The sequence below is a fragment of the Chlamydotis macqueenii genome, chromosome 3 (assembly GCF_036417535.1).
Source record: "Chlamydotis macqueenii isolate bChlMac1 chromosome 3, bChlMac1.mat, whole genome shotgun sequence".
Taxonomy (NCBI): Eukaryota; Metazoa; Chordata; class Aves; order Otidiformes; family Otididae; genus Chlamydotis; species Chlamydotis macqueenii.
This window is the reverse complement of record NC_141558.1, coordinates 23,052,705-23,073,248: the sequence shown is the minus strand read 5'-3', so window position 1 is coordinate 23,073,248 and position 20,544 is coordinate 23,052,705.

Genomic DNA, 20,544 nt, shown 5'->3' with positions numbered 1-20,544 from the left:
AAATTTACATCGACAATGAAACATGATGATGACTGTAATGAGCTATGGCTTGATCCACAGACCTCTGAAATCAGTTGGATTCCTTCTGTTGACTACATTGACATTGGATTAGACCTTTTGTGTACTTATACTATTCTCTTAAAATAGACACCTAATATGTAAGAGCCCTGACAGACAGACAAATATATTTGAATAAATCAGTATGTGAGAACATAAGTCATTATCTTTCAAGATAATTTGGTAAGATTGCATCATTTTATAGAACAAGTCTAATATTTCAGAGGACTAAGGAAGAAATTATGCACTAAAAAAGCTGAAAGTAATTTGTGAGGAGTATTAATTATTCCCACTGTCGTAGTTCAGCCCCGATCGGGACCAGACTATGCAGTCTCTCTCTCGCTCCCCCCACCCTCTGAGAATAGGAGATGATATAAGGAAAACGGCTCGAGGTTTAATATAAGGACGGGGAGAAATCCTTAAAGTTACCGTTACGGGCAAAACAGACTCGACTTGGGAAAAACTATTCATTTATTTCTAAAATTAGCAGGAGAATGAGACAGGGAACAAGATAACCTCCCTCCACTCCTCCCTCTTCCCAAGCTTAATATTATCTATACTACCTCCCCTCCCAAGAGGCACAGGGGGGGAAAAGGGAATGGGGGTTGCGGTCAGTCCATCACGCGTTGTTTTACGCCGCTGTGTCATCGTCAGAGGAAGAACTCCTCGCATTCCTCCTCTGCTCCAGCGTGGGGTCCCTCCCACGGGCCACAGTCCTCCGTGAAACTGCTCCGGTGTGGGTCATCTCTTCCACGGGGTGCAGTCCCTCCAGAACAGCTGTCCCAGGGGGCCCTCCACGGGCCACAGCCTCCTTCAGGCCTCCACCTGCTCCGGCGTGGGGTCCTCCATGGGCTGCAGGTGGATCTCTGCTGCTCCCTAGACCTCCATGGGCTGCAGGGGGACAACCCACTCCACCATGGTCTTCACCACGAGTTGCAGAGGGATCTTGGCCAGGAGCCGCATTACTCCTCCCCCTCCTTCTTCACTGACCTTGGCATCTGCAGCCATTCCTTACAACAGGCTGGCAGACGCCTCTCAGGATCCTTTTTACATCTTATTCACTTCTCATCTCCTCTCCACTTCTTGCAGCCAGGCCGGGCCGAGTTGGGCCCAGTCTGCTGCCCAGTGGGAGGCCAGAGGGTGAGGCCTGCAAGACCCACAAGGCTCGCGCCTCCCCCTCTCTACCCCCCGCTCAGCTGCTTCACATCTTCTCCTTCTTTTTCTCCTGTTTTCCCCTTCTTAAATACGTTATCACAGAGGCGTTATCATGGGACATTCTGCTACCAATCGTCTCGGCCTTGGCCAGCAGCGGGTCCGCCCTAGGCCCGGCCGAGTCCACTGAACAAAGGGAAGCGCCTTCTAGCAGTTTCCTACAGAAGCTACCACCTTAGGCCCCCCTCACTAACAAAACCAGAACACCACTACATACTTTGTGCTGTTTTCTTTCTAAAAACTAATAGCTAATTAAAAAAGGAATGCTATTATATACCTAATGGGGAAAAATGTCATTGTTCAAAAAGCCATAGCAAATTCAAAGACAAATGTAGTTGCTAATGACAATATTGTCCAGGAGTACCTGAAATGGAGTCTAGAAATAAGCCATTTAAAGAATCTGTCCCAGGTTTCAGATTACTTATTTCTCTCTATCAAGTGAGATATAACAGAAGTCAGAAGCTTTAAAAATTACATCAAACTTCAGGAAAGAAACTTTAGAAACTTTCATTTAAAAAACCTTTCTCCTTTTCCAGGGTGTATAAACCAGTAATTTAAGTTCCTATGTCATTGCATTGGTTAAAAAAAAAAAAAAAAAACAACAAAAAAACAACCCTTTTCTTATTTGTAAATTTCTATTCATCTTAATGAAATCTGAAGGCAACTTTCTAGCAAAATAGGACAAAAATATCTAAACATAGGTTGCCCATTTCAAAGAGGATGATGCCTATATAAAATGTCAGAGATATGAAGGATAGCAAAACTAGGTAAGAAGCCTGGATCAGGGACCAGACAAAGAAAATGGAAGGAGGTGGAAAGCGAGCTGAGATAGTTCTTGGGTACAAGACAGACACTGGATTACAGGAAGACGACATGCATATTCAGCAGACTCTGCATGAAGAAAATAAAATACTAATATTTTGGGCACAATCTTTGATAGACTTAGACCAAGACCAGAAATATGCAATTTATTGCCTGGTAATTAATTAAGTTTACTTACTATGTGAAAGGATTTGGGATTTTGATTTTCTGTGCTTCTAGTCCTTTTACCATCTGCTTTTTGCCCACATATGTGTGACTATGATACGGTTATATATGGCTTTGTGAAACACATTTCATATCTTTACCAGAAGTTCTTTTACTAAGTAAAAAATTAACTATTTTTTCAAGTAGAAGCAATGTTTTCAGCCCATTATAGAAGAAATGTTTGAATTTAAATTGTTAGCTTAGGAATCTGTGTTCAATTCTCCATCAAAACTCAATACTTTAGATTACTTTCATAAAATCACTTATTTTTTCTCTATTTCATCCCCATGTGCAATTGAAGGATAATAGCATTTCCTAGTTATTATCCTTTCTGAGACTCCTGACTGCATTATCTCTCTTTACTAGGACAGGCCTAATACAGTTCAGCTTTTATCTATTTTATATACTCTTGGTACTTTTTATTGTGCTTAATTCCTGAGAGTAAAAACTGATGATTGCAAACTGGGATGAGGTAAGAAAATCTTAGATGATGGATCAGGCCTAGCTAATATGAAAAATATTGCACCTTTCACAGCATCATTAATTGAAATGGTCTGCTATTCATACTGCTGATACTAAAGCAGTATGCAGGCTTTTTTTTTTGCTGCAAGGTTCTGTTTCTGAACAGAAAGACCCATACCTCCCCTCATCATCAGAAACCATTGCTGTTAATCTGCAGCTGAGCGTCCCAAAGTGAGAGCTGCTAAGTAGCACATAGGCATGTGAATTTTTTAAGCTGTACTTTATACGGTTTCATGAGTAATCATAGGTTTTTTTCACATTGTGTTTGCTGCTGCCCTAGTTCTGGCTAGGACAGACTTAATTTTTGTCATAGCTGGGAGAGGAGCTGGAGCTAGAGGCACCTTAGGCTTCTGGACACAGCTGGGATAGTTTACCTGAATTAGCCAAAGGGCTATTCCATACCATGCATACCATGTGACGTCATGCTCAGTATACAAAGTGAGGATGGTGGTGAGGGGCAGGTTTTTCTACTCTGGAATGAGCTGGGTGTTGGGGTTCACTGTGAGATGCTGTACTGTAAATCATGTGCTTAGTTTGTTCTGTTATTGGTTTTGGTTTTGTTTTCCCTCTCTGTTTTCTCTTCCTCTGCTGTTCTGCTAAACTTTTTATCCCAACCCATGAGTTTTGCCTTTCTTTTTCTTCTGATTCTCCTCCACATCCCACTGGGGATACTGTTGGAGAATTGTCCATAGGAGCCATACCTAGAACAATGCATATCCATAATGTATTTCTGAATTGGATCACAAAGCAAACTATTCAGTCAGTCAGATGTAGGCTTACTTTTAGAGAAAGGCAGTCAGTGAGGGAGCAAACCAAAACGTGCACATCACCGGACAGGCAGTGGCCCAAGATCCTGGAGCAAATTAGTGAGAAATTTCATAGCAAAACTGAAGCCTACCTAGCCTTTCCCCTTACCTCTATTTCAGATTAGACACGTAACTGCCCTATCCAGACAGTGAAATGAAGATTAGACCTTGTTTATGACAATAACGAATGTATACAGAAAACAATTACTTCCTTTGGGATTTTAAATATAGGAAGATTTTCTTTTAAGAAGATTTTTCTTTGTAAGAAAATTCCACCTGGTGTGGCATGGGGTCCTCCATAGGCTGCACAGTGGATATCTGCTCCACCATGGACCACCACAGGCTGCAGTGGAATCTCTGCTTTGGCGCCTGCAGCACCTCCTCCCCTTCCTTCATCACTGACCTTGGTGTCTGCAGAGTTGTTTCTCTCACATGCTCTCAATCTTGTCTTACATACACAATGTATACCAAAGTTAGACTTTTTAGTCTGAAAAATAGTGATCCCTTACATATGAAATTCACAGAGGAATAGCTGATCCGTGTACTCGTACTCAAGATACTGTGGTATCGTTTTTATAATTAGGGTGGTGAGACACTGGAACAAGTTACCCAGAGAAATTTTGGGTGCTCCATCATTGGCAGTGTTCAAGGTTAGGCTGGATGGAGCTTTGAGCAACCTGGTCTGGTGAAAATACCACTGCTTATGGCGGGGGGGGGGGGGGGTTGAACCTAGATGATCTTCAAAAGTAATGAATCTGTGATTTTATGATTCAAGTCTATTTATTCTCTTTACTATTAGCCTTTAAGATAATTGCTATATAAACACTCTTCTTTTTTTTTTCCCAATACATAATATGCTTGAACAAGTGTAATAGTTACAGAATTGGACCCTACACAAACCTGAATATTTGCAAGAAAAAGCAACAACAGTATATCAGAAAGTAGGATAAAAGTGTTTATTGTGAAACAAACATTTCATTGTTATTTCATACTTATTTTATATCTGTTCATAGCTTCAACTGTAAGCTGTTTAGGCCATTTGACGTCTTTATTAAGAATGAATGGTAAAGTAGGTTCATAGATTTATTTGATATGATCACACTGTAAATGATTACATATTTGCCATTATCTAGCACATGCTGCATGTACTACAGAACAGATATGGGTAGCTTACAATTCTGACAAAAGGATAGGGTTTTTTTCCTCTCTCTTCTTCCCCTTTTCAGACTTTAAGAAAAATTAAATTTCACATGGTAAGGTCTCAGTTGTTTATGTGAAGTCTAGCTTAGCAAGTTTCACTCTTTTATATTTAAGTACTGATTATTTACTGTTTCAAAGCACAGAATATAAAGTATTTTTTGTTATAACCTACATTTTTGGTTTGCTTATGTTTAAAATTTGTGTCCTGATTCTGACAAAAGACATAATTTATTCCAAACTTTTAACAATATAAAGTGTCCTAGTAGGAAAATTGTTTTCTATTTTATTCTTTTCACATCTGCTTGTAATTCTAAACACTATTGTTTTTGTCAGATTATGGTTTGTACTTAAACCTCATTGAAATGCTAACAATATAAGTTTTCATATATTTGCATATCTGAAGTGGCTTTTAAAAACATGGTCATTAAAATAAAATGGATGACTGATAGGAATGGGTAAGAATTAAGCATCTGAAGTTGCTTTTTGTTGTACTGTGACATCAGGTGTCTGAAGTATATTAGTAATTTCAGGGATTACTATTGTGTCAATGACTTTCTCTATAATTAAAATTGGGGAAGAATACCGAGAACAGTAATATGACTAAGAATAGAAAGAAGAGAGGATTTGGCAATCTTTTTACTCTCTCTTGTCCCATGTACCAGATCCCGTCTCTCTCATCAGAGAGATTCATTTACAGACGTTTACTTGCAGTAAAAGTATTTTTCTGACTAAACTGCAAGTTCCTGTGTAAAGAAACATGTATAGCAAAGTCACAAAGTGAGAGTTTCTGAATGTAAGATAAGTCATATTTCCTAAAGCATTGTCTAATTGATCGCTCAATAGTGGACACTGGAAGATTTAATACAATCCTTATTACTGGAACATTAGAGAGAACTTTTAAATTACTTGTTCATCTGGTAGTCTCTTCCTAAAAGAAACCACCTAACTCCATTACAAAAATGTATCATTTGTAAACAGGAGGGGTTTTTTTTTGTGGTATTCAGGACCAATAGGAATGCTTCAGTAAGTGGATAGAGTTTAAGAGCAAAAATATTATTTGACTGCAAGAAGGATTAGTTTGGGATCTGGAACCAGTATACAGGCCTTTTTTATGACTGCCTCATTATTCTTAGTATGAACTAGGTCTGAAATTAAAGTTGTTGGTTTTTAAACTTTTTCGGGGTAGTCAGGAAAATGGATCCTTCATTTTCTGAAGGCTTAAAGTGATAGCCTTTTGGCTTCTTACCTACAAGACCTTTGAAAGGATACATAATGGAAATTATAATTTGTCCTGGTTTCGGCTGGGATAGAATTAATTTTCCTCTCAGTATCTGGTGTGTTTTGGATTTTGTGTGTGAAGGATGTTGATAAAACACCCAGATGATATGAGTTGTTGTTAATGAGACCAAGGACACTGTCTTGTGTCCTGGTTTTGGCAGGGATGGAGTTAATTTTCCTCTCAGTAGCTGGTGTGTTTTGGATTTCATGTGTGAAGAATGATGATAAACACCCTGATGATACCAGTTGTTGTGAATGAGACCAAGGACACCGTCCTGCTTTCCAAGTCTCGCCAATTTGCAGATGCGGGAAGCTGGGAGAAAGACAGACAGAATAATTGATCCAAACTGGCCAAAGAGAGTATTCCATGCCATAAACGTCATGCTCAGTATATAAGTGGGGGCAGGCGAGGGTGGGTATCTGCCTTCCTGGCATCCATCTTTCCTGCTCATTTTGCTGACATTGTTCCCCCTACCTTGCTGGTTCCCTTTCGCTCCTTTGCTTGCCACTCGGTTTTGTTTCCATGATCGCTGCTCGGGACGGGCTGTATCGGTCATTGGGACATTGGGTGGTGAGAAAATATATATTGTTCACTTTGTACATTTTAATATCCTTATATTCTATTATTATTGTAGTTTTCCCTTGTTATTTTAGTAAATTGTCTTCATCTCAACCCACAAGTTTTCCTTCCTTCCCAATTCTCTCCACCATCCTGCTGGGGAGGGGGAGAGTGAACAAGAAACTGTGTGGTGATTCGGGCTAAACCATCACATCCTGCTTTCCAAGTCTTGCTAATTTGCAGATGCAGGAAGCTGGGAGAAAGACAGACAGAATAATTGACCCAAACTGGCCAAAGAGAATATTCCATGCTGTAAACATCATGCTCAGTATTTAAGTGGGGGTTGCCCCTGGCGGGTGCATCCATTATTCATTTTCTCCATATTGTCTCATCTTTCTCGCTTGCCGGCATCGTTCCCTCTACCTTGCTGGCTCACTTTCGCTCCTTTGCTTGCTGTTTGGTTTCGTTACCATGATCGCTGCTCAGGATGGGCTGTATCGGTCACTGGGACATCAGGTGGTGAGAAAACATACATTGTTCATTTTGTGTATTTTAATATCCTTATATTCTATTATTATTGTCGTTTTCCCTTGTTATTTTAGTAAATTGTCTTCATCTCAACCCACAAGTTTTCCTTCCTTCCCAATTCTCTCCACCATCCTGCTGGGGAGGGGGAGAGTGAACAAGAAACTGTGTGGTAATTTGGGCTAAACCATCACATCATTAAATATATCAGATAAAGACTTTTGAAAATTGATTTCAGATACTTAATGTCAGATACCAAAAATTTTAGTTCATTTTGCATTTTGTCCTTTTGTATCTAAATTCCCCAAGTGTAAATACTCACATATCATATGATTATTTCACCAAGTTTTATGTCAGTATACTGCAGTAATCACCAAAATCCAAAGGTTTACAAGAAAATAAAATATCTATTTTCACAGAATGGATGGATACCAGAACATTAAATGGGTCATGGACAGTCTTGAACAGTGATGGTAAAACAAATTATTTTAATAACCTGTTATGAATAAGGTGCTCTAAATTCTGTGCAATGAGTTAAAATGAAACTGTACATCTAGAAACATTTGATAGTGCATTTGCACAAGTTTATTCCAACACTGAGTACAGCAGTCCTGGTCACTAAAGGAAAGAAATGTTGGGAGCGTAGTACCACCAGTTTAAGGTAAACAAAGAACATATGTCCAGTAGATGCAAACATATTTGGTAGAAATACAGAGGTCTAAATGGCAGACCCCACCCCTATAAGAAGAGAAACCGTGGGAAACCAGAGAGAGCAGCTGCTGCAGCAGTGTCTCCTCTGGTTAAGGTTGCTGTGCCTAATCAGTGCTGCTGTGTTCCTCAACAAAGCCTTCCTTTTTAGTGGACAAGGGACTACTGCTTTTTGATTTGCGATTCACTACGTTTTGCTATTGCAGCCCATCAATCACAGTAAAGAATTTCTCTTTACTACATCCTTGGTTTAAGCAAATTAAAATTTTAGGGAACACTGTATGTGTATGTGTTTTGGTTTTGTTTAGTGAAGGGGGGCCTAGAAGTTGCTCCCCTTTGTTCAGTGGACTCGGCCACGCCTAGGGCAGATCTGCTGCTGGCCAAGGCCAAGCCAATTGGTAGCAGAATGTTCCCTGATAATGCCTGTGCAATAACGTATTTAAGACGGGAAAGAAAAAAAAATATGAAGACAAAACGTGAAGATGCTGAGTGGAGGCAGAGGGGAGGAGGCATGAGCCTTGTGGGCCTTGCAGGCCTCACCCTCTGGCCTCCTGCTGGGCGGCCGTCTGGGCCTGACTCGGCCCGACCCAGCTGCAAGAAGTGGAGAGGAGATGAGATGTGAATGAGATGTAAAGAGATCCTGAGAGGTGTCTGACAGCCTGTTGTGAAGAATTTTTCTTATGAGAGGAACAGCTGCAGACGCCAAGGTCAGTGAAGAAGGAGCGAGACGAGTAATGTGGCTCCTGGCCAAGATTTCCCTGCAGCCTGTGGTGACAACCATGGTGGAGCAGGCTGTCCCCCTGCAGCCCATGGAGGTCCACGGAGGAGCAGAGATCCCCCTGCAGACTGTGGAGGACCCCACGCTGGGGCAGGTGGATACTTGAAGGAGGCTGTGGCCCATGGAGGGCCTGCTGGGGCAGCTGTTCTGGAGAGACTGCACCCATGGAAAAGATGACCCACGCCGGAGCAGTTTCATGAAGGACTGTGGCGTATGGGTTATCTTGTTCCCTGTCTCATTCTCCTGCTAATTTTAGAAATAAATGAATAGTTTTCCCCAAGTCGAGTCTGTTTTGCCCGTAATGGTAATTTTAAGGATTTCTCCCCGCCCTTATCTCAAACCTCAAGCTGTTTTCCTTATATCATCTTACCGTATTCTCTTGGAGTGTGGGGGAATTGAGAGAGAGACTGCGCAGTCTGGCCCTGACTGAGGCTGAACTACAACAGTATGTGTGCTTTTTCTGCTCCACTCTTCCCACACAGCAAGTTGACTGATAGTACAGCACTGAGTGAGAGTAAGCCCACACACCACACCAACACCTGCATATGGATAAAGAGTAATAGCAACATGATCCTGGCCTGATTTCAGCAACAGATGATGTGAATAAATTTTAAATTTCCTGATAAAACTAAACAGAGAGTTGAGAAGTAGACACTCTATTGAAACAGCCAAGAAACCCCACTGTCTTAGAAATTGCTAGCCCATAAACTGAGTAGACTTATTTAGAATCATAGAATCATAGAATGGTTAGGGTTGGAAGGGACCTTCAAAGGTCATCTAGTCTAACCCCCCTGCAAGGAGCAGGGACATCCCCAACTAGATCAGGTTGCTCAGAGCCTCATCCAGCCTGGCCTTGAACGTTTCCAGGGATGGGGGATTTCCCAGTACACTCCTCAAATATAAAATTAGTGAATGTATGGAGAGATTTAAGAAGTTTCTGTTGTCATGACTTGCCATCACTTCTGTGTGGATCTTGTCTAACACCCTGAAGTGCAAACTCAGTGACTTGGTTATTTCCATTATTAGTTAAAGTTTCCAGAAAGGTCTTATATTGAAGGCATTATGACAATGCCTCACCCTCAGAGCATCTGGCTGACGCTGACTCAAAGTGAGTTCACAGAGATATCAACAGGGTGCAAAGAGGTCATAACACCAAATTATTATTATCAGTTCTTATACAGCAGTCACAAAATCCAGAAAGTGGGAGGAGAAGGTAAGATCAATCCATAAATCTCTTGGGTTTTCTATTTTTTATTCATTGGCTGTCTTAGTAAGACAAATCAGATGTTCTTAATTCCTAACTAAAATTTCCTTAAAACCATTGTAAAATCTTTAAATTATTTTATATTAGGGTTGTGCAAAAACAGAATGTGAAATGAGAGGATTTTTATTCTTTGTCAATCTATAAACCAAATCAGCTACAGGATAATCATTGCAGAGTTTATATGATAGTGATTAATAAATATCTTCAGTGCTTCAACAGCTATCTAAGCAATTGAGATGGAATTCTGCTAGGCAAGGTTTTTATATGTAAAAGTGTATAGTCTGCATGAATTTGCAAGGAAGCTGTCTAAGTAAAAGGGTGTTAGTGACAAAGACTTGCATTCTGTATTTTAAACATTTCTGCAGTATTTAGCATTTCTAGTACAGTTTTAAGATGCCTTATAAATATTGAAGAGAGTTCTTCCTAGACAAGTTTTAAATATTAATAACTTTATTATTTTTTTTCCCAGCTTCAGAGCACTTATTAGGCTTGATGACTTGGTGTTTATTTTGATCTTTCTGTGTTCTGAAAAAAAAAGGACTTACATTCCCTATATATCAGTTAACTTATTTTTCATTAAAAATTGCAGATAAATTGATATTGGGTAGTCATGCTTCTGATATCAGGATGAGAAGGTATCTTTTTCTTCTTCTTGGCTCTTCTGAATGTTAGGTTTTGGAGTATTGTGTGTGCATGCAGACTTTCACAATCCCTTGAAATGGAAAGTACTATGCTAGTATAAAAATATGTACCATTAAATATTACTTTCATGATAAAACTATGGTTTTCTTGTCCTGCAGCAATTTTGAGTTACAAAGCACCATTCTTCCTGTCCCCAAGCATTTTATAATCAACAAAGGTTAAGTAAAAATCTAGGTTTTGAGTATTTTGGCTGCCTGAAACATCAAAAACCATTTATTTCATTCCCAGGAGCAGAATTAATAACCAAAGGTTAAATTAAAATGTTATTTTCCTGCCCTTAACCTAATTTAGAGTTCTTTTTGGATATTTATTCCCTTGATTGGTGAACATTTTCACATATATGACAATTACAACAATCCCCTGGATGTGTATAAGCTGTAAACAAACACTCTGTTCTGTAACATCCTACCAGAAACACGTAACTGGGAAATATTACTCAGGCTAATGGTTGGGAGTTTGATCTAAGGAATAAAATTTTATCAGGTTTTATGAAATGCCTAACACACCAGAACTATTCTGATGATTGGGGTTTCAGAGTATCCAGGAACCATCATAAAAAAGGAAAATTTTGAGTCTGAGGAAATAATAGCTTGAAAGTCAGCTATCAGAGTGCAGTACGGTTAACCATTCCTGTACGTCCTTCACAGACTCTGCACCTATCAACCTCTAACAGGCCAAACAATCAATTTAGTCTATCATTCAGTTGAAATCCTTTTACAATCTATTGTAAATCTCTGATCCTGCAGAGGTCTTCTACAGCAATCAGTAGTGATTTCCACAAGGCTACAAACTTAAACTAGTTAAATTTATTTCAAACCTGGGATCAGTGTAAACCTCTAAACTTGTCACAGTTTTCAGTATTTCTGGTAGGTTTCGACTGACTGTATTTCAGTGTTCATTTGGATTTTTTACAGGTCTGAAGATCTTCGGAAATTAGTAATCTCTTCCTTAGCCCTTCATGCGAGGATGTTCAAGTGAAGTGATAGAAAAAAAATTAAAAATGGAAATAAGTTTGTTTTTGTTTGTTTTCAGACAAACAGGGCACCGTGTTCATGCCTATGAGTATAGGACATAGAACTTCTCTGGAGATAATGACAATCCAATATGAAGCAGTGTTTTCAGTTTTCATTATGCTAGTCCAACTAGATTCAATGTCTACTTCTATGTGCTAAATTAATATTCATACTGTTCCTAAATCCATGCAGGACTGGAGATGGATGTATTAAGGAATATCAATCTATAATTAGTAAAATTGTCTATAGGATTCTGTGTCTAATACTTCATATTTATTGATGAACAGAGTATACTTGACAAATTCCTTAGCCTAAAGTCTCTCTGATAAGAAAAAAAAGAAGTCATTCACAGAGCAGGGAAGTTAGGAATCATGACAGTGACATTTTTAAAGTGCTGCTAAGGATTTATCTCGTCTTTAGGTGCCACACTTCATAAAAGTATGGCACTTTATCTTCTCCTCTAACATTTTTTTCCTGCACTCTAAAACTGCTTTTTCCAAAGAAGAGTGTGTTATAGCACAAGTGGAAAGTTCATCTTTAGGTTGTTCTCCTGAAGTCTATTTTGCAAACTTTCTTTAAAAATGCTTAGAGTGAGCGCATATTAAGTGTCAATCCTTTTGAAGGTATAATCCAATTAATTAACTAGAGCATGAGAACTCTCCTTTTTTATACACTGTATATGAGTCAAGTTATAACATCTAACAAAGTTGTTCATCTGTGCCACTTCAGAAGGTCTTGAATAAGATTATCCTAAACTGCATAGCTGGGACAGCAAGTACAGTAGTACATTTACTTTCTTTCCTTTAGTCATCTGAAAATTAAATCTAGACCAAGTTATGTTTACTTTAATTGATATATCGTAGTCACCTATGATAGTACGCTGATTAAAAATTAGCCAAGAAAAAAAAACATTTTTTTTTTTATTTGTTTGTGCGCTGCAGTGTCGTGGTTTTGTTAGTGAGGGGTGGCCTAAGGTGCTAGTTTCTGTAGGAAACTGCTAGAAGTCGCTCCCCTTTCTTCAGTGGACTCGGCCGGGCCTAGGGCGGACCTGCTGCTGGCCAAGGCCGAGCTGATTGGTAGCAGAATGTCCCGTGATAACGCCTCTGCGATAACGTATTTAAGAATGGGAAAACAGAAAAAAAAGAAGAGAGGAGAGAAGATGTGAAGGAGCTGAGCGGGGGCAGAGGCGCAGAGGGGGAGGCGCAGGCCTCATGGGCCTTGCAGGCCTCACCCTCTGGCCTCTCGCCAGGCAGCCGATTGGGCCCAACTCGGTCCAGCCCAGCTGCAAGAAGTGGAAAGGAGATGATTTAAGGATTTCTCCCTGTCCTTATCTCAAACCTCGAGCCGTTTTTCCTTATATTTTCTCTCCCTGTTCTCTCGGAGTGTGGGGGGAGTGAGAGAGAGACTGCGTAGTCTGGTCCGATCGGGGCTGAACTACGACATGCAGTTCAGAGTGTAACTCACTTTGGGAAATGGCCAACAGTGCGGGAGGGGTTTTATTTAGCTTTTTGTCCAAAAAAATAAATAAATAAATAAACTGGAGATCCTTCACCGCAAACTTTTGACATATGATTAGGGAAAAAAAAAACTTCTTCTCCAGCAAAGAAAACTCCTCTTGCAATGCCGGTGTAATGGGTAAAGAGAAAGATCTCTTTAGAAGCTATGATGTCAGAAATATTAAACTGAGGTAAACTAAGACCAACAATGTTTACATCTTTTGAGGAAGAAATTGAAAAAAGGTTATTTTGACATCTTTTGACCCAAGGTAAAAAAAAAAAAAAAAAAAAAAGGGGTTGTTTTTCTTCATAAATAAATACTTTTTCACTTAAAAATAACCTAGTTTTAAAATGAGAAATATCATATCAAAAGCAATAGAAAATTGTTATTAGAAACTGTCAAAATAAACCATTCTATTGTTTCAAAATGTAGTTAACAATTTTAACTACATAGTATTTTTAGTTCTAATATATTGTTCATCTCTGACAGCTCTTTTTTTATTATTGCTATTATTAACACGATAGAATGTGAATTCATCTATAATAGAAGCATCTCTGATTAGAAACCACCTCGAGAACTAAACTCTAAGCTGTAAGACCCCACAGAAAATATTCTGTGTTATTGTGCTGCGTGATTTTGAGGTATATATGTATAGAAAGGGTCAGGAGATTGAGAAATTGCTATTGATTAGACAGATATTTTGTTGTAGCCTCCCTCTATTTTCTGAATTATGGATAGAGCTATCGCTGATATCTGTCCTTTAAACTCACTGTCTGCTAAAACTCGTGTCCTTTTGTAGTGAAGATACCAGTTTAAATACAAGGAGTGTGATTGTTGTCTATAGTGATTTTTTCCTCCATAAGCTGGAGTGGTGATGTGATTAAAGCTTTTCATGTATTTATACTATAGACAAAGTAATTATTTTACATTATTAACAAAACATCAAAACATGTTGCTTTAATGTGATATGTTTGCTTTACATCTGAGAGATTGTCTGTAGGTTCCTTTTAAGAGATACTTTAAAAGATCAGGTTTTTTTCAGGTTTCAATTAACTTATTTTTAAAACTGTCTTAACTTTTCTTTTTTTATAGCTCTGCATATTTTTTAAAACATTTCAGTATTGGTAACCTCATTTCTTTGGAGTGTCAGTGATATATTTCTCCATAAAGTATGGAGTCATAAATTAGTCATAAAAATAACACAAACCTCCTTTATAAAAAGTCAGGATATGATTTCCTATAATAATAAGTATAGTTTGCTTTTGATCAGGTGGAAAAGAAACATAGAGATTGATTCAATTACAGTCTGTTGATAGAATTCTCCCAGGATACAGAGTAAATATGTGCCATACAGTTCACTGTACTTTATGGTTTGGGTTTGTTTTTTTTTTTTTGCTATTCACTGCACTCTGACAGCTAGACCACTTTTTAAAAGTATGATAGCCTTTTTAATATTGTATATTAATATTGCAATAATGTACAGAGATACAAGTGGACTTCGTAGTAATTTCCTTACAAATATAACCAAAGAGGGCTCCCAAAATGACGACCTGGCAAAAGTTCACAAATTATGGGGCCAACACAGGAATAAGTCAATGAAATTTAATGAATTGTGATAGATATATGAGGATAGATTAGATGATTGAATAGTCCTTCTGGCTTTAAACTTTCTGAATCTCTGAAGTTAAAGAATTTGTGCTACTATTTCTGTTTTCCAAGTACTTATAGTAACTTTATTATCAATGACCTAACCTTCATTGTTAGGTTGCTGATGTCTTAAAATCTTCTTATACTCACCATGTATATCTTGTTAAAAGTGATAAAACACTTCTATCAAAGTAATCCAAATCTGAATATTAATTAGAATGTCTGTTGAGATTTTGTTTCTTATCTCAGAATGCATTTATTATTTTTATGGCCATTTTCTTTAACAAAATAGGTTTGCATTAGCATATTAATACCATCTGCCAATAGACATTTGGAAGCACTCAACCAGAAATGTGGACAGCAGAGAAACGAACTTAAATATTAGGGAGTAAAATTTAAAATATACATTTATTACAGCATGACATGTTTTGCTCATAGAGATCCAATGTCACTTCAAAGTGAAAGAAAAGGCAAGTTTTATTTTTTGAAGTAATGATACAAATAGTATGCAATGCAGTAGAAAGGGAAATCTAGAACATAGACCAAAATCTAAGCTGAAGTCTGATATTTTCTTTAGTTCAAGTCACAGTTTCCTGGGCCCCATGATGATGCTCTGTCCCTAACTGCCCTCTATACAAATGCAGGAATAAATCTGTTCAGTGTCATTTTCTACCATTTCATACAGAGGTGTCCTATTTTCTACCTGCGAGTGAAAAACTATTAGTTTCTGGTTTGAACAGGAACACATGTGACATGGCTGTGGGAAAGCTTCTAGGCCTAGATGAAAAAGAATTTATTAGAGTAACAAGGTATTGCACTTGTGCTACCTACAATGCAAAAACATTTTCCATACATTTTCATGCTCTGAAATGTTAAAAATACAAACCAATGTATGTGGTAGCTTCTGAGAAACAAGGTAAAAGCCAGGATAAAACTAGGAACCAAATCGCTTGCTAAATTTCAGTTAAGGCAATGATGCATAATCAGTAAAAAAAATAGTAAAGTATTAACTCTAGAATTGCACACTGTTGGTCTCTTTCCAAGTAAAAGAAATGAGCAATACATCCCTGGAAATGGTCCTAAAAATTAGATTAAAATAAAAAGGAAGAGTTACTTCATATTTTCTGTGCCAGATTAAGCTGAATTGACTTTGGTTTGGGAAAAGCAAATACATGCAAAAGAATTCCTGTGATATTCTTTGTTACTAGATCATACTGTAATTTCTCTGTATATATATATGAAGAAGATGTCTATTATAGCTCAAATCAAATCTAAGTTAAACCAAATGAAGCTGCGATGTACACTTACTGATTTAGGCATAATTCACACAGAATCTGCACTGCACTGTTGCTTGCAAATAAAAAAACAGCTGAAGATCCTTTTGGGATTTGGGGAAGTCATCTTCAGATAAGCTGGATATTTAGTATTCTAAAGTGGAATGTCAATACATCTGTCAGTGCTTCTTTCAGAGGAAAAATATTTTGGACAAAAATAAGATACAAAAATGTCATATTGTTTATACCATGATGTCCTTTTTACATTTTTCTTCCATACATCTCCTTCTATGGATTTTTTTTTGTCTTTTTCTGTCATTTCACACAAGAAATATCTACAAATTTACTGTACTATCTTTCTCATTGGGTATATTTGATAGCAAAAGAAATATTTTTCTGTCAGGATACAATAAATCTATGAATGACACAGAAATTGCAAGGAATTCTACAAACCATCTAATCTAATATTTATCAAACTATCCTAAACCAAACTCAGAATGCAAATGAATTTCAGTAGATCAGTCAGTATGTTAAACTTAGAAATCCATGTCATATGTAAGTAACAGATAGTTCAAAGTAACTGAACAGAAGGAACAAGATCTGAAGATTACAAGGTCAAAGCCAGCTTCCACTAAGAGACAATTCACTGACCTACTCATATGGTGACAAAAACACATAAGACAGCAGTCATTACTGGTTGATTTCTGCATGGACTGTGTTTTTGAGTCAGTAAGTCTTACTCAAATTTTGTCCAAACATAATCCAGAGAACACTTGTATTTATTTCAATAAATTTTGGATAGGGCCCCAAAGTATATAAATTCACTCTGTCAGATACACTGCTCTATAACCACTGGTTCTCATTCCCTCTTTCATTATAATAATATGCTTCAGAGTTGGTAATTACAGCAGCTAATTCAGCAAAACATGCCTAAGATCTAACAAATGTGATACGGCCTTTTTCAACAGTTTTCTGTAGTAATTTGTAACACCCTTTCTGTCATTTGTTATGACTAATTATGAGGGTGGTAAGGAAAGAAGGATAAAGGTTAGTGACATCTCACGTTCTGTATTTGTTGCTACTGAGGAGAATGTATCTTCTGAAGAAGCCAGATTCTCTTTTAATGACTCCTGGATCATTACTGAGCTAATTAATTTTAGAAGAAAAGAGAGAAGTCTGTGAACAAGTATCAGAAAGAGGAAAAGATACTTCTCACAATAGATCTTCCAAGTCTTTATTTTGTAACTGGAAGATCTTTGAAAAGGCATTAATTTCCAGTAAACTAATGTAAACTGGTACATAATTTACAATTTTCATGTCTTATTATGAAAACCACAGCAGCCATCATTTTGGCACACTATTGACAGGGAAGTAATTAGGACTTTCTGGGACCATCAGGGCAGTTCCATCCTCTCTTAGGCTTGTATTTAACCATTTATCAATGACTCTAACAAGCAAGGAAAAAGGAAAAGCACCAGAACAGTATAACTGAACATGGTTTCTTCTTCCAGTCATGGAAGCTCCTGAAAGGGTTAAATTTTCTTGCCTTTAATCTTTCTGTACTGTAATGCAGACCCATCAGGATTAGGCAGGTTAGTAAAATAACACACACGTTTAAACTCCAACCAGTAAAGAAAGTTTTCAAGTATATGTATTTTGCTATAAAATGATGCAGTAACTGATTATAGAAACAAAAGTTTTCTGATTTCAGACCATACTGTAGTCACATATATTCCCTTACTGTACTTTGGAGGGCCAGATTCAAAGAGTAGTTGTGGACTAAAGCACTTAAAATCAGTAAATATGTCTGAAAGGTTATTTATGATTGTAATTCAGTAGACTGATATTTTGACAATGACTGACAACCTCGATATTTATGTGAGAGCTGTTCTAGAAAAGACACTAGTGAATTCCTTATCAGAAATGATCCTCAGCTTTGAGTTTTTTCCTTTTTTTTCTCATTCATGTGCATATATACTTAAACAGGTGGATTACTTTTCAGAAGTCCAGCTAAGTTCAGCAAGGAAGGAAGAAAAAATACCACCTTAGTTGGTTTGTCATGTCAAAAGAGAAAATGCCATCCAATACTACTTTCACCATCAAACAATATCTTATCTTAATAAGACCAGAATAAGGTGATTGTATAGGTTTCCAATTTTTAATAGGAAATAGGACTACTTTTAGCACAAAATCACAAATTCAGTCTTAGACTCCACATGTTCAAAAATGCTGTATTTTTGCAGTGTACAAATTTTTCAATATTTTGGAATAGAATTGGGGCACTGCTGAGGTAGAGGTGTAAGCAGTCACATATTAGCACAGTAACTAAAAAATAATTATTGTTTCAGTTTTGAAAACTTAAATTATTATAATTCCTTTTTAGTCCATTAGCAAATTATAAATGTTCAAATGGACCACACTACTACCAGAATACTGCTTAGCTGACTTGCTAATGGAGTAGAGTTACACCAATGATAAATTCACTGTACAGTACCACAACTTGTGTTTTTATAAGGTTCTGACCCACTTCTCCATTGTGTCCCAAGGGTTTATTTAATATTGAACAAGGAAGGAATGAACGTATTCAGAAAGTATGGTGAAGAATATTTCTTTCATATTAAAACTCTGTAGGTCATCCCTTTGTTAGTTATGTTTATTGTCTTCAGGTAGAGCTGAACAACCTCAGATGTTGTCAATTTGTTTGTCAAACGGCTGAAGTGACAGAGCTGATGTGTTCCACCTGTAGGTAGAGAAGATGTTGAAAACATTTATCCTGGATCAGGTCAATACTTCTGCAGTCCTTAATTGGGCTTCTGCTGTGCACTCAACCTGAGACTACAACTTTTAAAAAAGACCTAGATTTTCCTGTGGAAAAAAAAAAAAACCTAGTTACTTTCAGATAGTAAGATCATATTCATTTCATCAAAAATCATCCTTAGAAAGTAAGTGAAGACAATTGAAGCACTTTTTAAAAAATCTGATGCCTGAATGACTTAATCCTACCTTACATGCATGTTTACCTTTATAAATCAAAGTAGTTCCTTTGAAGCCAATGTTTGCTACATCAGAGCAAATATCATGTTATTCATGACAGGCATAACTCTTGACCTCACTTGCTAGTCACTCATTACTAGTTGTCCTAAAAGATCACACGTGCTCTTCCAAATGGCATAGGTATTTCTGAAAATACACAGCTTTTTACAGGTCAGGATTCAGTTAATGGTGAGCAAAATTAGTAGACTGAAAATCAAGGTGTTTTTAGCTACAGACAGTGCAGAAGGAGTTGCTTGGTTTGCTACATTCCTGGGAATATAACAGTTTTCCTTGTTCATTCTGGAAAAAAAAAAAAAATGAACTTATACTGCATAGTGACATATTTTCATATTTTAAGGAACCTCACTGATATTCCAGGATTAATATTTTCCTTGCCAGAAAGAATACTTTCCAGGCATACATCGTACTATAAACAGAATATGCCACTAAGAAAGAATACTACTGCATGTTTAAAAGGAGCAAATCCTTAAGGCCTTCTGTTCGTAAGGAATAATACACACTTTCTCATGGGAGGGTCACATACTGTTGCGGGCTGAAAGTGTCCATGATGTTCTTCATCACAAGCCAGTGCACAAGTCAATAACCTGTTACTGAAATTACTGAAATGTACAGTGTTGCTGCACTCCAGTCTGACTTGTATCTTACAGCACTAAGGTTCTTTTCTTGACATTGTTATAGTTATTATAGCTTTATTTCAAAAATATCATCAAATGACATTTTTCAAGTTCCTGTACACCATATAGACCCTTTGCCATTTATTATTTGACAGTATAATAAATTACTTGTCTCATTCCTTATTACAAACAAGTTTCATAATCTCATACATTTATATTTTGGATACTCAGAGAGGCTGGGAAAGTATGGATGGATCAGCTTGCCTGTAAATGCTGAATCAAGAAGTGCTAAGATGGTTTGAAATATTAGGGATTGGTTCTATGAAGGTTCTGATAGATTCTCTTTAAAAAGAATGATACTTATTATAGTACTCTTTAATGAATTTGTCAGAGCAGAAAGTGTTTAAAGGATTTAAAAGAAATAGAAATAAAATCTTCTATGTGTTCCACAGTTGTTTTTCTAACATGAAGAACAATGACATGATGCTTCGCTCTCCTGGAATCCAATCAAATTTGCCAATAATTAGTCAATAGCCAATAACCAAACTGAACACAACTGCCTTTCAGGGAAGTTCTTTGGGGAACTTCTTTGCCCCTGAAATTTAAAATTCAGACTTCAGTGTACTTAAACAGCAAATTAGAGTTTTTGAAAATGTTCTACAAGTGTGAATTTCCTCTTGAGAACAAGAAAGTGATGGGTTTCTGGGTATAAAGCCTTCTCTTACCTCAAAGAAACTGATATGCTGGAAAGAGTTTCTTTTAAATATTTCTCATCTAAATATTCAATGCAAGCAGTTAAGACGTCATA